The 12,933-nt window shown below is 36.2% G+C and overlaps 1 protein-coding gene across 20 annotated transcripts in view; it reads right to left on the bottom strand.

The window, feature by feature from the left end:
- LRRC4C (leucine rich repeat containing 4C) overlaps positions 1-12,933 on the bottom strand; it is a 741,859-nt gene that overhangs the window by 15,221 nt on the left and 713,705 nt on the right. The window contains exon 10 of one of the 20 annotated variants that reach the window (XM_066997161.1): positions 9,759-9,846. The exons of 18 other annotated variants lie outside the window; for them this stretch is intronic. The gene's annotated coding sequence lies outside the window, so the exon portion shown is untranslated. Of the gene's footprint in view, positions 1-2,847; positions 5,509-9,758; positions 9,847-12,933 lie in introns of those variants that run through there. One more of the 20 variants, XM_048045826.2, reaches the window with a different exon arrangement.

The following is a 12,933-nucleotide window of genomic DNA, read 5'->3' as shown; positions in this document are numbered from 1 at the left end:
AGACCACAGGGAGCACGTGGCTTGCAGAGCTAGAGCAATCTTTTACGTTCTATAAACCTATCTCATACCCATGCATCATTACAGGCCAGCTTTGCAACATACCATATGGGTTCTCTAACTTTCTTTTTGCTACTTTCCACTCTCATTCCTGTATCCTGAATAACCTGAAGGAGCTGGAAAATGATGGGATTAGTAGAACAAGAAAGTGTAGCAAACATAACAAAGGTCATGGGAGAGTAAGTATCCTCAACATCAGCCAGCATATGCATAAACTCCTTTCAGTTGCTTTGCCAGTCTCCATAAAGCCAATCATTTCAACTGCAACTTTCAAGCGCTGCAAGGCACTTCCTTCCTGTTCCAACTTCTAGCTCCCACCATCTCCCACCATTTCCCTAATTCACTCCCTTTATCCAGAAAATCTTCCCTTATATGCATATATGCTCCAAGGTTAAAATAAATAAATAAATAAATAAATAAATGAAAGATAAAAACATTTTACATGAATACTGTACTGAAGTACAGGGAATCTGACGATATGAAAAGCTGTCATGGTCAGCAGAAGCTATGCCAGGCAGCTTCTTGCAAGTCCTCACTGCCAACCTGCAAGCTTTGCATGTGGCTAATAGGCTAATATACTGCAGTGAGAATTCTTGTGCTGTAGGAATGTATTTAAAAAGGTCCTTTTCTTTTATACTGGTAGCTTTCCACAGCTCAGAGCTTAAGTATTCAGGAAGTCTTTGTGCAGTCATTTCACATCAGAGTCATTTCAAATATAAATAGTCTGGAAATACCCTGGGAAAAAAAAAATAGCCAGTGCAAAAACACAGTAGAAAATTCATTTAAAGCCTTGAAGAACATTATGGAAATATTTTAATGGGCTTTACATAAAGACCCATCTGGAACTCTGTACTAGAGTAATTTGCTATTCAATATCTGTCTATTATGCTAGAGACACATGAAGTTTTAGCTTTATAAATCCACACATGGAACACAGACCATCAACCAGCTTCTTTAGTCTATCTTGACAACTCTTTGTCTTCTAAGCATTTTTTTTTTTGTCTGTCTAGTACCAAAATATCAACTCTGTGGTCAATTCAATAACACTAGTGCCCTCTGCTGAATACATTTAAAATTTGTTTAAAATATCCTTACTGTTCCATCCATTTTCCAGACACCATACAATTATAAAACTGTGTTTATGCAGTAATGTATATTTTCTTTATGGTAATGGAGACACACATGCACACATATATATAGCTATTTGTTTTGTTTTCTATTTCCACAGAACTCAGAAAGTCTTTACTCAAATAGACTTCTGATATGCATGTTCTCCTCTCTGTAGCTTACCTGATACGTAGTCCTGATGTACTACACATTTTCCTTTGAGCAAAAAGCATTGCCCTCTTCAGTTCCAATGCAGAAGATGAAGCAAGGAATGATAAAGCTAGTCTGGCTCTACAGAGACATACAGTGCAGCTTTCCTTAGGGACCACTTGAAGGATGCAGCAGTTATGCTATTGAAACGTAACTTTGCTGAACATGCGTACACAGAGATGTCTTCCTTATGTGGGCATTGTAGTGGAACCAGTGGTTCTTTTTTTTATTATTTTTTTATTTCTTTAATTAGGTCTTAAGCCTGATATGCTTCTTTGATCACTTTTTGTTACTTTACCAGTATAATGTGACTACACTCACTCTGATTATTGAGGGATTTTCCTGTAATGATGGACTTTGATTACAAAAAAAAGAACTTCAACACCTTTCCCAAAAATCTGTCTGATGAGGTATGCAGGCGGCAAAGAAATTTTCCCAAGTTTGAGTGATCCCTGGCTGGATCACTCCAGTTTAGTTGCTGTTGGCAACTCATCTTTAGTTTTCTACGTAGTCTGTGGGTCTATGAATAACAGTCTCAGCAGTGAAGCAGTGTGGTGCAAAGGCTGTAGCATTAGCCCAGTATATGGGTTATGACACAACATAATCTAATACACATCGGTTGGTGCTGTATATCTGCCTTAAAATTGAATGAGATGTGATGCTATATGTCACTGCATTGAAAACATGATGAGAACATCAGATATCAGGTGATTAAATTATCACAGTACAATTAAATCTTCACAACTCTCCCTTAGGTTCATGCCAGAAATATTCTGGATGAGAGCATTCAGATCACTTTTTATAACTAAATTAACAAATATGTGGCTACATTAAAAAAAGGCACCTTTGGTTCACTTTATATAGCAGTTATATATGCTGTACACCACACTATTTTAAAAAGCTTATTGAAAGAAAAACACGTTGCAAAGATATCTGCACTTTTTAGAAAATAAGCCACTCTAAAATTACAAATTAAATGGCAGATTTCCAAGCATATGAAGAGGAGCTAGATGCATCAAGCAGCTTATTATGCTGGAAAGTCTCTCCCAGTAGTATCAGCACTGGAGCATGCAAATAGTTTCTGTATGGAACAGAGCACAGCGTACAGTAATAAAATAGGTCTACACCCCAGGATGACCTTATGCAGAAGTGACTCTTTTGCTTCTCTTTTGAGGAATTCTGACTGCTCTGAGTGTGTGGCTGATCCCCTTGAGGCAGCAATGCTGAGAGAGTTTCAGCGTAGATACTAGGAGACAAGCACACAATCTGTTTTAGCTGCACAAAATGCTAAAACACAGAAGGGCAAACTCCGATCCCTGAACAGAGACTGAACTGTGGGCAGGGAGCTCCACTGGGGTCAGAAATCCTCCACCAACATCTGCTCTGCAAATGCTTCTGCAGCCTCAGATGTTTGTCCCCATATGGCTGTGAAGGGTTGGGCTGATGAAAACACGTTGTTACGAATTCACTCACCATATCCTCCTGTCCTCCTTCCTGCCTTTTCTGTCCTGAAATTCCTTTCCACCTGGACGAACCCCAGAGGACTAGTGCTCCTCAGTTCAATACAAGTACAAACAGTTTTCATGCCGTTCCCTGTCCACATACAGTAAAACGACACCATTTTTTTTTTCTTCATTGTCTTTGCTGCCAACAGAGGAAAACATGCTATGTTCTTTACTGAGCATTACAATACTAACGACACAAAATCAGTAAATAGACTGGGCTAAAGCAGATCTCATGTCTTTTCTTCCTAGCCTTATTTTTTTTTTTTTACCACTGCAACTATATAGCTGTGCATCTTTTCCTCCATTCTTAAAAAATCTCTTTTCCCTTTCCACTGCTATAGGACTTTAAAAGTCTCAATAACAGTTTAGGGAGCCATTGCAATAATGCCTAAAAACCTGGGAGGTTTCAAAGCCCAGCAGCTTTTATCTATTTGTTTTTTATTTTATTTTTAGTTAAATACAGTGGAGGCCAAAGAAGCAGCCCTGCGATGCAAACTGATTACACATGAGACCAAATAAATCAAGACACTCACAATGCAAACTATGCTCCTCTTTGCATGTTTCACTGCTTTCCTCTCAGATATCGTCAGGATTTCCTATGGCCCCTTGAAGCATGTAAGTGTAGGATGCAGGGGGGATATTGCTGTACCATGGATGCATTCCAGTTTTCTTCTGAACATCCTCTAAGACTCAGCTGAATCACTAAGACACTGACCTGAAAGACCTAAATGCAATTGGACACATTCGATCCTCCTAAATCACCATTCATTTCAGGGGAGTTCAATCAAGGATGAGTTTGATCCAGTCTGCCTTTTACTTCTCTTCTTTCATTTTGTTATATAGAAAACATCTTTATTTCTTACCCCTCATTTTCCACCATGATTTCATTGTTTCCTCTTCCTAAGATTTTTAATTTTCTCCTTAACTTCAGGCAACAGAAATGAACATGAAATAGATATTTTTAAAATGAGATTTTTAGCGCACATTGGTCCAGGCAGGAATATTCACATTTTAGCTGGAAATAAAGAGATTTCACAGAGTTTTAAATTAAATCAGTTTGGCATGCGCCTTTATTTATATATCTTCTTTTACTCCCAAGCTTGACTTGTACTTTGTATCTTCAGTACAACTGAAAACATTTGCTAATTTATAGGCAATATGAATGGGTATTTCTTTAGGACATACTATTTTTATTTAGAGTAATTTTTTATTTTCTTTATTGATCATTGTACTTTGCCTGGATGTCACCCAAAGGGTGGAAAGGATAAAATCTCTCTGTTCAGACTACTCACAGTTGTGTGAATGGAAGCAATCTATGAACTGTCCACTATGAAAGAGCTTAAATTCTTTCATAAAAGCCATCAGAATAGAGCTTGGTAATAGTCCACCCAGAAACATTCTAGAAATTTAATTGGAATTAACTTTTAAAGTGGGTTAATTATATTGCATTAAATCTTTGTGTGGACACTCTTATTTAGAATTTAATTTAAGCTAAATTGAATCAAGGCCACTGTAATTTCAATTAAGAGTGTCCATAAAAGAATGTAATGCAGTTTAGCTAGTCCCTTTTCAAAGTTAATTTGGATTCATTTTCTTGAGACCCCATGTAGACATTAGGAACTTTCATTCTGTATTGACTTGGGCTCAATTCAAACCAATTACATAAAGGTAAAAAGGTTTTCTACCACATCACCAACCCCTTGGGTTATTCAAGTCCCATTTTGCTCTTCTTCACTAATTCAGTTGATAAAACACCATTTCTCTGAACATACTATTTTGCTTTCATCTTCTATATTCTTCTAGACAGATATTTATCTGGGGGGAAACCAGAGAACTGTACAGAAGAAATTTTGCAATAGCCCTGATAACAAAATTCTTTTAATTAGTTACAGCAGCATGTCACTACATCCCGTGTGCCAAACATGATATAAACAGAAGTCATACAAGCACCTTCAGCATTTCACCTGAAGGTGTGTTATTTCTTATACCAGAAATACCTCAGTGAACCACTATTAAACTGCAGTATATCTATAATTATTGGAAGAATGATTTCTTAATCTGTGTTTGGTTTATTATCAAAACAAAATCACAGTTCCCCTTTTTTGGAAGGCATCTGCGAACCACGAACAAATTAGTGTAAAAGCAACCCTTAGTAAAAAATTATATGATACTCTAAAGCCGTGCTCCAAAACACTGCAGTCTTCACTCCTGTCACACTGGGGTCATTATTTTGGAACACTGTAGTACTTCCGTGTTTTTAACAGACTAGCAGTGATTAAAGACATCTATTTAAAGGTACTACAGTAATACTTCATTTCAAACAAACTACTTTTCGTTAGGTAGAATATTATCAAATTTTACAAGGAAATAATAAATCCTACAAATTAGCATCATTTCCAAAAACATGCTACAAGGTTTTAAACTATCAGGCAAAAATTGGGAGGTTAGGTCTATAGGTTAATAAAATGCCGTGCATTTTAAAAGATGCAAAGGCAAAAAACTGAAAGACTGATAGAAACCAAGACTTTAGCCCTGATTCCTACCCAAATGTTCTCCCTGCTCACAAACTATAATACAGAGATGATGGAAATGTCAGATCAGACCACCACATAGTCTAACAAGGCATATGCAAATATAACCAGTACAACGAAGATCAACAGATAGAAATGAGTATAAGAGCATATACTAACCCTTAAGAAAGTTTCATCCTAATGTTATAAAATTAGAGTTCAGATTTTAAAATCAAAAGTGATAGGATTTAACATCCTTTCCTAAATCACAATATGCATATTAATTTATTGAATATGCAAATGGTGAATATTTTTGTTAGCAATACAAATCATCCTTTGATCCTTGCTGAGTTCCTGACCTCAGTAGCTAATATAAACTAGTAGACAAATTTTTCAGTCTGATAAAAATACAGTGCAGTTGTGAATCAGCAATACCTTCTATACATTGGCAAAAGGAATGCTCAGTAAAATTTGAAGTCATTTAGAAAAATATTAAGATTATTTTGAGATTAATAAATCAGAGGATTGTCCACATCAGTGGCATACAGAATCATGTCTGGGCTTTAACAAGTGCAGTTTTTCAAAACGCATTTTGTAACGTGTAAAACAGAGGAGACTGACGGATGAAAGGAAACTATATTAAAGCAGCAATGCAAAATCTTCACTAATGCTTTTTGTGGATTAATTAAAACATATCTGCCTAAATACATCTATGCTGTAATACTGTGTTAAGAAAGGTGCTTTCCTATTTTAAGATACGAATTATCAGATGTTAAGCTGGAGAAGTGCTGGATAGGTATTTCATAACCTTGGTAACTATAGACTGTATTGCCAGTATGCATTATTCTAAAAGATGTTCTGGGAGAAACATACCCAGCTAATAACACACTAAAGCACCAGAGTCCATTTTGCATCATTGCATTTGCAGTGGCTAACTGAGTCCAAATTACTCCCTCATTCTGTTAATAAACAAAGAGACAAAGAGAAAGAGAGACAGGAGATAAAAAGTTAAGGCTGTGAATAGCCTCGAGTCTGGCAAATGATGGTTAAACTTCTTGTCCTTGGTAACTATGGAAACCCCTTAAGGTAAGAGTGAAACACAGGCATTTTCTGGTCTGCAATTTACAAGCTGTTTATTTAATTATGAAGGAATATGAAACTGTTAGGGGCAATGCAATTATCATACTGTGATAGCATTTTGAGAGAAAAAAAATAGGTACAGAATATAATAAGAAGTTAATTTTTTGGAAAATTACTTGTTTTAGAACTTCTATGAAACTGCAGTGCATTGTTTTTTACTGAGAGTTTTTTTTTTTTTCTTTTTTCAAAAGGGTGTGAGTAGCCAAAATTAGTAATATGACATTTTGCCATAATATCCCTCAGTAGATTTATAGTAATTATGTCCATTTTAAGCCCCATGAACAAAACCAAGGTCAGGGTGTATTTCAGTTAAACCCTAGGTTTTACCAAAGTGCAGCACAGTGAGAATAGCAAGCACATTATTACCAGATCTATCACTGCTGAGCAATGAATAGGTCACAGGTGCTCTTGCATACACTATTTGTACACCTTTGAATACTACAAATGGGAAAATATTTTGACTCAATTTAGGAGGCAGCTAGTGAAATAAAATTAAGAGTGTACCTATGTGATGACTCGGGGGGGACTGTAACAACTACCTACAAGCATTTTCCTAGATCTGAACAACAAACTTTGACCTGGTACTTCTGTTTTTTGGGAGTTGCATGAATGTAGGGGCTACAGGGCCCTTTGCACACACTGGAAACTTTGGCAACAATGCATTGTTGCCTGGATTGTCTTAATAAAACATCACACATAAACACATCCTCACAATGCCTCTGAAAAAGAAATAAGATTATTCCAGTTTATGACTGAAGAAACTGATGCATTAATGCATTAAATCAGTTGGCAAAATTTAGCATGTGTCTACGTGATACTTCGCAAACATGAGATTCACACTCCATGCTGACTAGATGTAATGCATGTTGCTCCACATGACAGCCATGCAGTAACTCTTTGTTGCTGACCCTAAGCTAAGATGCCTCACAGCACTGCTCCAACCTAGCCCCAAAAGCACAAAGACAGAGTCTGCATCTGAATGGAGTGTGGATGAATCCCGCTCAGAGCAGTCCACGGGAGACTAAGTGGATATGCTATAATGAAAGTTGTCAGTAGCAGAGGCAGGACTGGGAGCCAAAACTCCAGAATCACATTTCTATTCAAATATGGACTTTATGTACATATTAAAGGGTGTGATGCTCAAGCTTTAGAAGACCAACTTGCTATGACATTTAAATCTGAATTTGATTAAATAGTAAAAAATATTCAGTCCTATTCTATAGATTCCTGTATTATTCTTACCATAGTATTTGCACACCTTCCAGAAATGCATTAAATATCCTAAATTTGACATTTTCATCTGCATATTAGAATTATAGAATCATTTAGGGTGCAAAAGACCTTGAAGATCCTCAATTCCAACTATCCACCTAACACTACCAAGTCCACTGCTAAACAATGTCCCTAAGCACCACATCCCCACATCTCTTAAATATCCCCAGGGACGGGGACTGCATCACCTCCCTGGCAGCCTGTTCCAATGCCTGAGCACCTTTTCTGTGAAGACATTCTCCATGATATCCAATCTAAACCTTCCCTGGCACAACTTGAGGCCATTGCCTTGTGTCCTTTCACTTGTCACCTGAGAAAAGAGACTGACACCCTCCTCTCTGTTTATACTGTGCTAAGTCTTATAGAAAAAATAATAGGTTACTTCATATTTTCACGAAGACTTGCTCTTTAAACCCAGGAATACATGTATATGTGATGGAATATCTTCTCTGAGTAGACTGCTTATAGGCTGCTTATTGAAATCATTGGCAAAATTCAATGTATTATTACATAAATGTGAAATTCATAGCAGAACTATGAAGGTTGGCGTATATTTCTTAAATAAATGATAAGTTTCACTGTAGTGCTGTTTATCTGCTTCTAGTCAACCAACATGATAAAATTTCCAGTAACAGAAGTGCTGCCTGCTTGTTCACCAATTCAGATTCTGAAGTGCTGATGCAGTATTCTAAATTCATGGGTTGACCACTTTAACAAGATCTATGAGAGAAAGTCATAGTAAAAACTGACTCCTACAGAAATCAATGGGAGTTTTGTCTTTGATTTCAGCAGTCAGGACTCCATCTCATATGTGAATAAGAATTTGGTATACCGAGTCAACTGCACATTACTGCTGATGTGAGCACTCAGACTTTGATGTCTTTCTTTTAGGATAGTTTTTAGGGAGATGGAAATTTAATTTTCATTTAATTAAAACTGTCACATAAAGTAAGTAGTGACTGAGCTAGCTAAAAAGACAGAGTTCACGTGTGTGACAGAGTACTATGAAACAAAAGTAATTTAATATTATAAAATGTCAAGATATTAACACATTGGATTCCTCAAAGATCCCAAGCAATTATGCTGCTACTTTAAAAATGTAAAGAAAGAGAGTGAATCCAAGGTTTGAAACAAATTTCAAAATTATCTGTTCAAACCAGAATAAATTTGATAGCTGATGTTATTTGAGGATATAAATATGTCTGTAGTAACCCTTTCCATTTTTATGCTGACTTATATGGCAGTACACATGTATTTATTACAGACAGCAATGATACCATCTATTATTAAGGATGTCCAATATCTACCATTGTGAAATGCTGTTTTCTGTTTCTTAATGTAAATTTTTAACCATTTGCAGATGAAATGTTCCATGCAAGGGATATACCTATACTGTGGTCATTGAAAGTTTTACAGACATCCTCAAGGCAGCTTTGAAGCAACTGGCACCTTTATGGTAGTAAGTAATAGTAACAAAAATGCAACGTTATCGATAAGCACCCAAGTACTAAATTCAGGGTGCTTTTTCATTCTTTACATTGAGAGACACAGGGTTTCTATAAGACAAATGTGATCCGGTCATGTAGTTAAAGATAGTATCAAAACATGGGCAGCCAATGACGTTTGCATACAAATATTTGTATTTGTTTATGCATAGGTATACCTAATATGCTTTGTAAAATATAGCCCAAAATTATTTCTAAAAATTATGTTTCCTATTAGGAAATAAAAATAAAAAATTAGCTACTGATCCAGGCTGAGCACATCAAAAATAAAATTGAATGATAAAAGTACTAATGCATCCAGATCTCTCTGGCTGAGACCTATATCCTGGATTCTCATCTATACTCCCTACTGTACCATGGATGCATAAGGATAAGCACACTAAATATCTTCAGACAACCATTAGTAGTGGTCATAAGTATTTCAAGAAAATAAATTCATTGATAATGCAGACCTTCCCTGAAGCATGCAGAAGAAGACTTGTGGCATCATCAGGCACTCTATTACCAAAATATTTCATGCCAGTTCCATGTGGTTGTGGGCTGCTAAGAACAATGATAAATATAAGCGCTAAGAAATGTACATGCTAACATTGCACTGAAATACTGACACTGTACAGTGTATATATTCCCAGCACAGTTTTGCTTACAGACCTACATCAGATAGTAGGCCATTTAGTCTGGAAGCTTACATAAGTAAATGTAGAGTATCTTTTCCTATTTATTTGGTGTTTCTGACTATAACCGCTTGTGCAAGCGTGACTAATGGTGGCTATTACCAAGCAATTGGCTGCCAATATCTGACCTTGATCTGCAAGAATGATTTGAAACCCTGGATTCAAATATCTTGGGAAAAACATCTTCATTTCTTTACTCATACTGCTGTCCATAGAAAGCTCAAGACCTGACAAGACATAATACCAGCAGCTAGAACCAGTGAACACTACAGGAAGTTACATTTCACGGTGGAACTTCACAGAAGCACAGAAATCTCTTTTACTAGCCCTGATTTCTGGACTGGGATCTAAGTCTCAGAAGGATCTCAATGAAGATAGAGGAGCTGCTTGGTATCACGGATAAGGAGCATGAACAGATTTAAGAACTTCCTCTAATACTGCAGCCATAGATCTAAACCTGAGCTATCACTACGAGAGAGTAGATGATGGAGATTTTTTTTTTTCAATATGTAGGCTCCTCTATGGCTCTGAGGAGGAAAAAAAGCACAAGTTGTATATATACAGAACATTCCTATTATTTCTTTTCTTTATAATTCTTTCCATTCCAGAAATGTGAAGGCAATATTTATCTCTATAATTCTATAGAAATTGGTCTATATAATTCTATAGAATTGAATTTGGTCTAATTCTCAGATAGGATAAACTGGCATTGCTCTATTCAAGTCAATGAAACCAGAATGATTTTTATTCTATCTGAAGTTTGTGTGTCTTGTTACCCTTTAAATTAGACTGATGCATTCTTCTAAACTATCAGAAGGTTTAGACAGCCAATCGCTAAGAAAATGTAGCTTTTATAAAATAGGCTTCAAATGGTAAAGATAAGACAAATGCTTTTTTAAAGTATGCAAATAAGGGAGATCTGTTTTCTGATTGCTGAAATGCTCAAAGAATGTTAATTAAGACTGGATTTAGTTTTAGTTCTTAAAACAAACAAACAAAAACCTCTCTTTTTCAAAATAATCATCTCTTCTTTTTCTCTTTTTGTTCCTTACTACCATAAAATACAGGGTTGCAATGGTGGCTATGAACTGAAAACAGCAGATATAGCCTGTGATGAATCAAGAGAGGTCCTTATCTCCAACCTTTATAATGTATTATGTCTGGGTGTACATAGGATTTAGGAGGCTTTACATTGACAAATAGATGGTAATAGCTTACAGATATACACCGACTTTTATCTAGAAGTTCGCCTGTGAGCTTTAAATCCTACACTGACAAACAACATATATGGTATATTAGAATTACCTTATCCTCCACTTAAATCCAGCTATTTCTGGAGAGAAACATAGAGGCTTTTTTACAGTACACCATGTTATATTAGGAAATACTGAAGACTGCTACCTTCAATTCAAAAGAAGACAAACTTTTTAAATGTGGGGTATATATCTATGTTCAAATTTGACCTACAGCACCAGGGTAAAATTCCATACTGCTTTGGAAACTGCTTTTTGGAAAGAAGGCTTGACTTGGGATTTTTTCATTCACTTGTATCATGTTAGAGTATTTGTGTTAGTACAGCACTAGAGCACTGCTGTAGGATTAGCTTGGAAGAACAATCAGCTTTTACAGAATTGTTAAAATAGCTTCTCATAGCTCTCTGTCTTGTTCGGCAGATATAACAGATCTTTTTTCAGCATAGACAGAAAACTAGGTTTCCAGCATGAGGAGACTATTATTCCACAACCTTTAGTCAACAGTAACACATGCATACCGATAATCTATCAGTATTTGCAGAAGGATGTGATAGGCAGTCACTCTTATTCCTGACATCTGTCTTGAGTAAGCCAGGACATGACAGATTTCTTGGGAAAGAGTTAGCCATGAATTATCTTCAATCATCTTAAAAGTGAAGACAAATACTGCAAAAGAGTAGGCATAATTTGGTAAGATCTATAAAAATTCAAAATCTGCTGATTAGACTGCTTTCGGCCGCTGATGCTTCTTTTCTTACAACAGGCACCAACTTAATGCTCAGTGGCATATACTGGGATTTAAAGTCTTCTCTGTAGGTAACCACAAGTACAAGACAGCAAAGCTATATTACAATCTTAACATCATTCTTTAATGCTGTTTAAGGGGGTAAAGCTTGCTGCTATTCCACAAAGCAGCCCAGCAATGTAACCTGCATGACTGCAGTACACTGCAGTCACCAAAACAGCCTTAATAGTTTCTCCTTAATATATTAAGGTACCATAGCAAGACACCTTCCAATTTAATTAAGGGTCTGCCAGGAACTTACAAACTTCATTCTTCCTTTTTAAAGAGTAAAAATCCTCCTTCTAAAATTTCATTTACCTGCAGTCTGGTGTCCAAGTTGTCAGCATTTTTTTTTCCTGAAGTGCAGTACAAATTGCTAAGTCATTTTAAAATTATATAGCAGCAAAAAGAACTTTTTTTTTTCCTTTTAATGGTTTGGGGTGTTTTTCTTCTCACCAGGATTCCTCACATTTACACTAAATACAGCTTCATTTTTCAAAATGAAATTTAACAAGCAGTACTTACGAGTGAGAAAGGCACTTACTAGTCTAAATTCAATTGCTCTTCACTGCTATTCTTTATCTCCCAATTTTTACTGAAAGGCAAAGTAAGAACATACTAGGGAGTGAGAGGAATAATTTCATTAGTGATTGCTGAACAGACAATGCAGCCACAGCAGACAGTGCACCTGGAAGTTGGTATGGGGCTACTACTGTCCTCTTCTTGAAACTCTGTTTCTCAGATTATCGATTCAAGGATTTTGAACATGGATTTGCTGTACCTCCCCTGCAAACTGCAAGGAATAATGGCTGACTCCATTTACAACAAAAATGCTTTTACTTAATTTCTCTCTAAATATTGTGAACATAAGGTTTATAGGTGGATACAAACGCCAAAGAGATCATTAGTGATCAGT

Source organism: Anser cygnoides, chromosome 5 (genome assembly GCF_040182565.1).
Source record: "Anser cygnoides isolate HZ-2024a breed goose chromosome 5, Taihu_goose_T2T_genome, whole genome shotgun sequence".
Classification (NCBI taxonomy): Eukaryota; Metazoa; Chordata; class Aves; order Anseriformes; family Anatidae; genus Anser; species Anser cygnoides.
The sequence above is the reverse complement of the archived record's forward strand: the minus strand, read 5'-3'. Positions and strand labels throughout refer to the sequence as shown.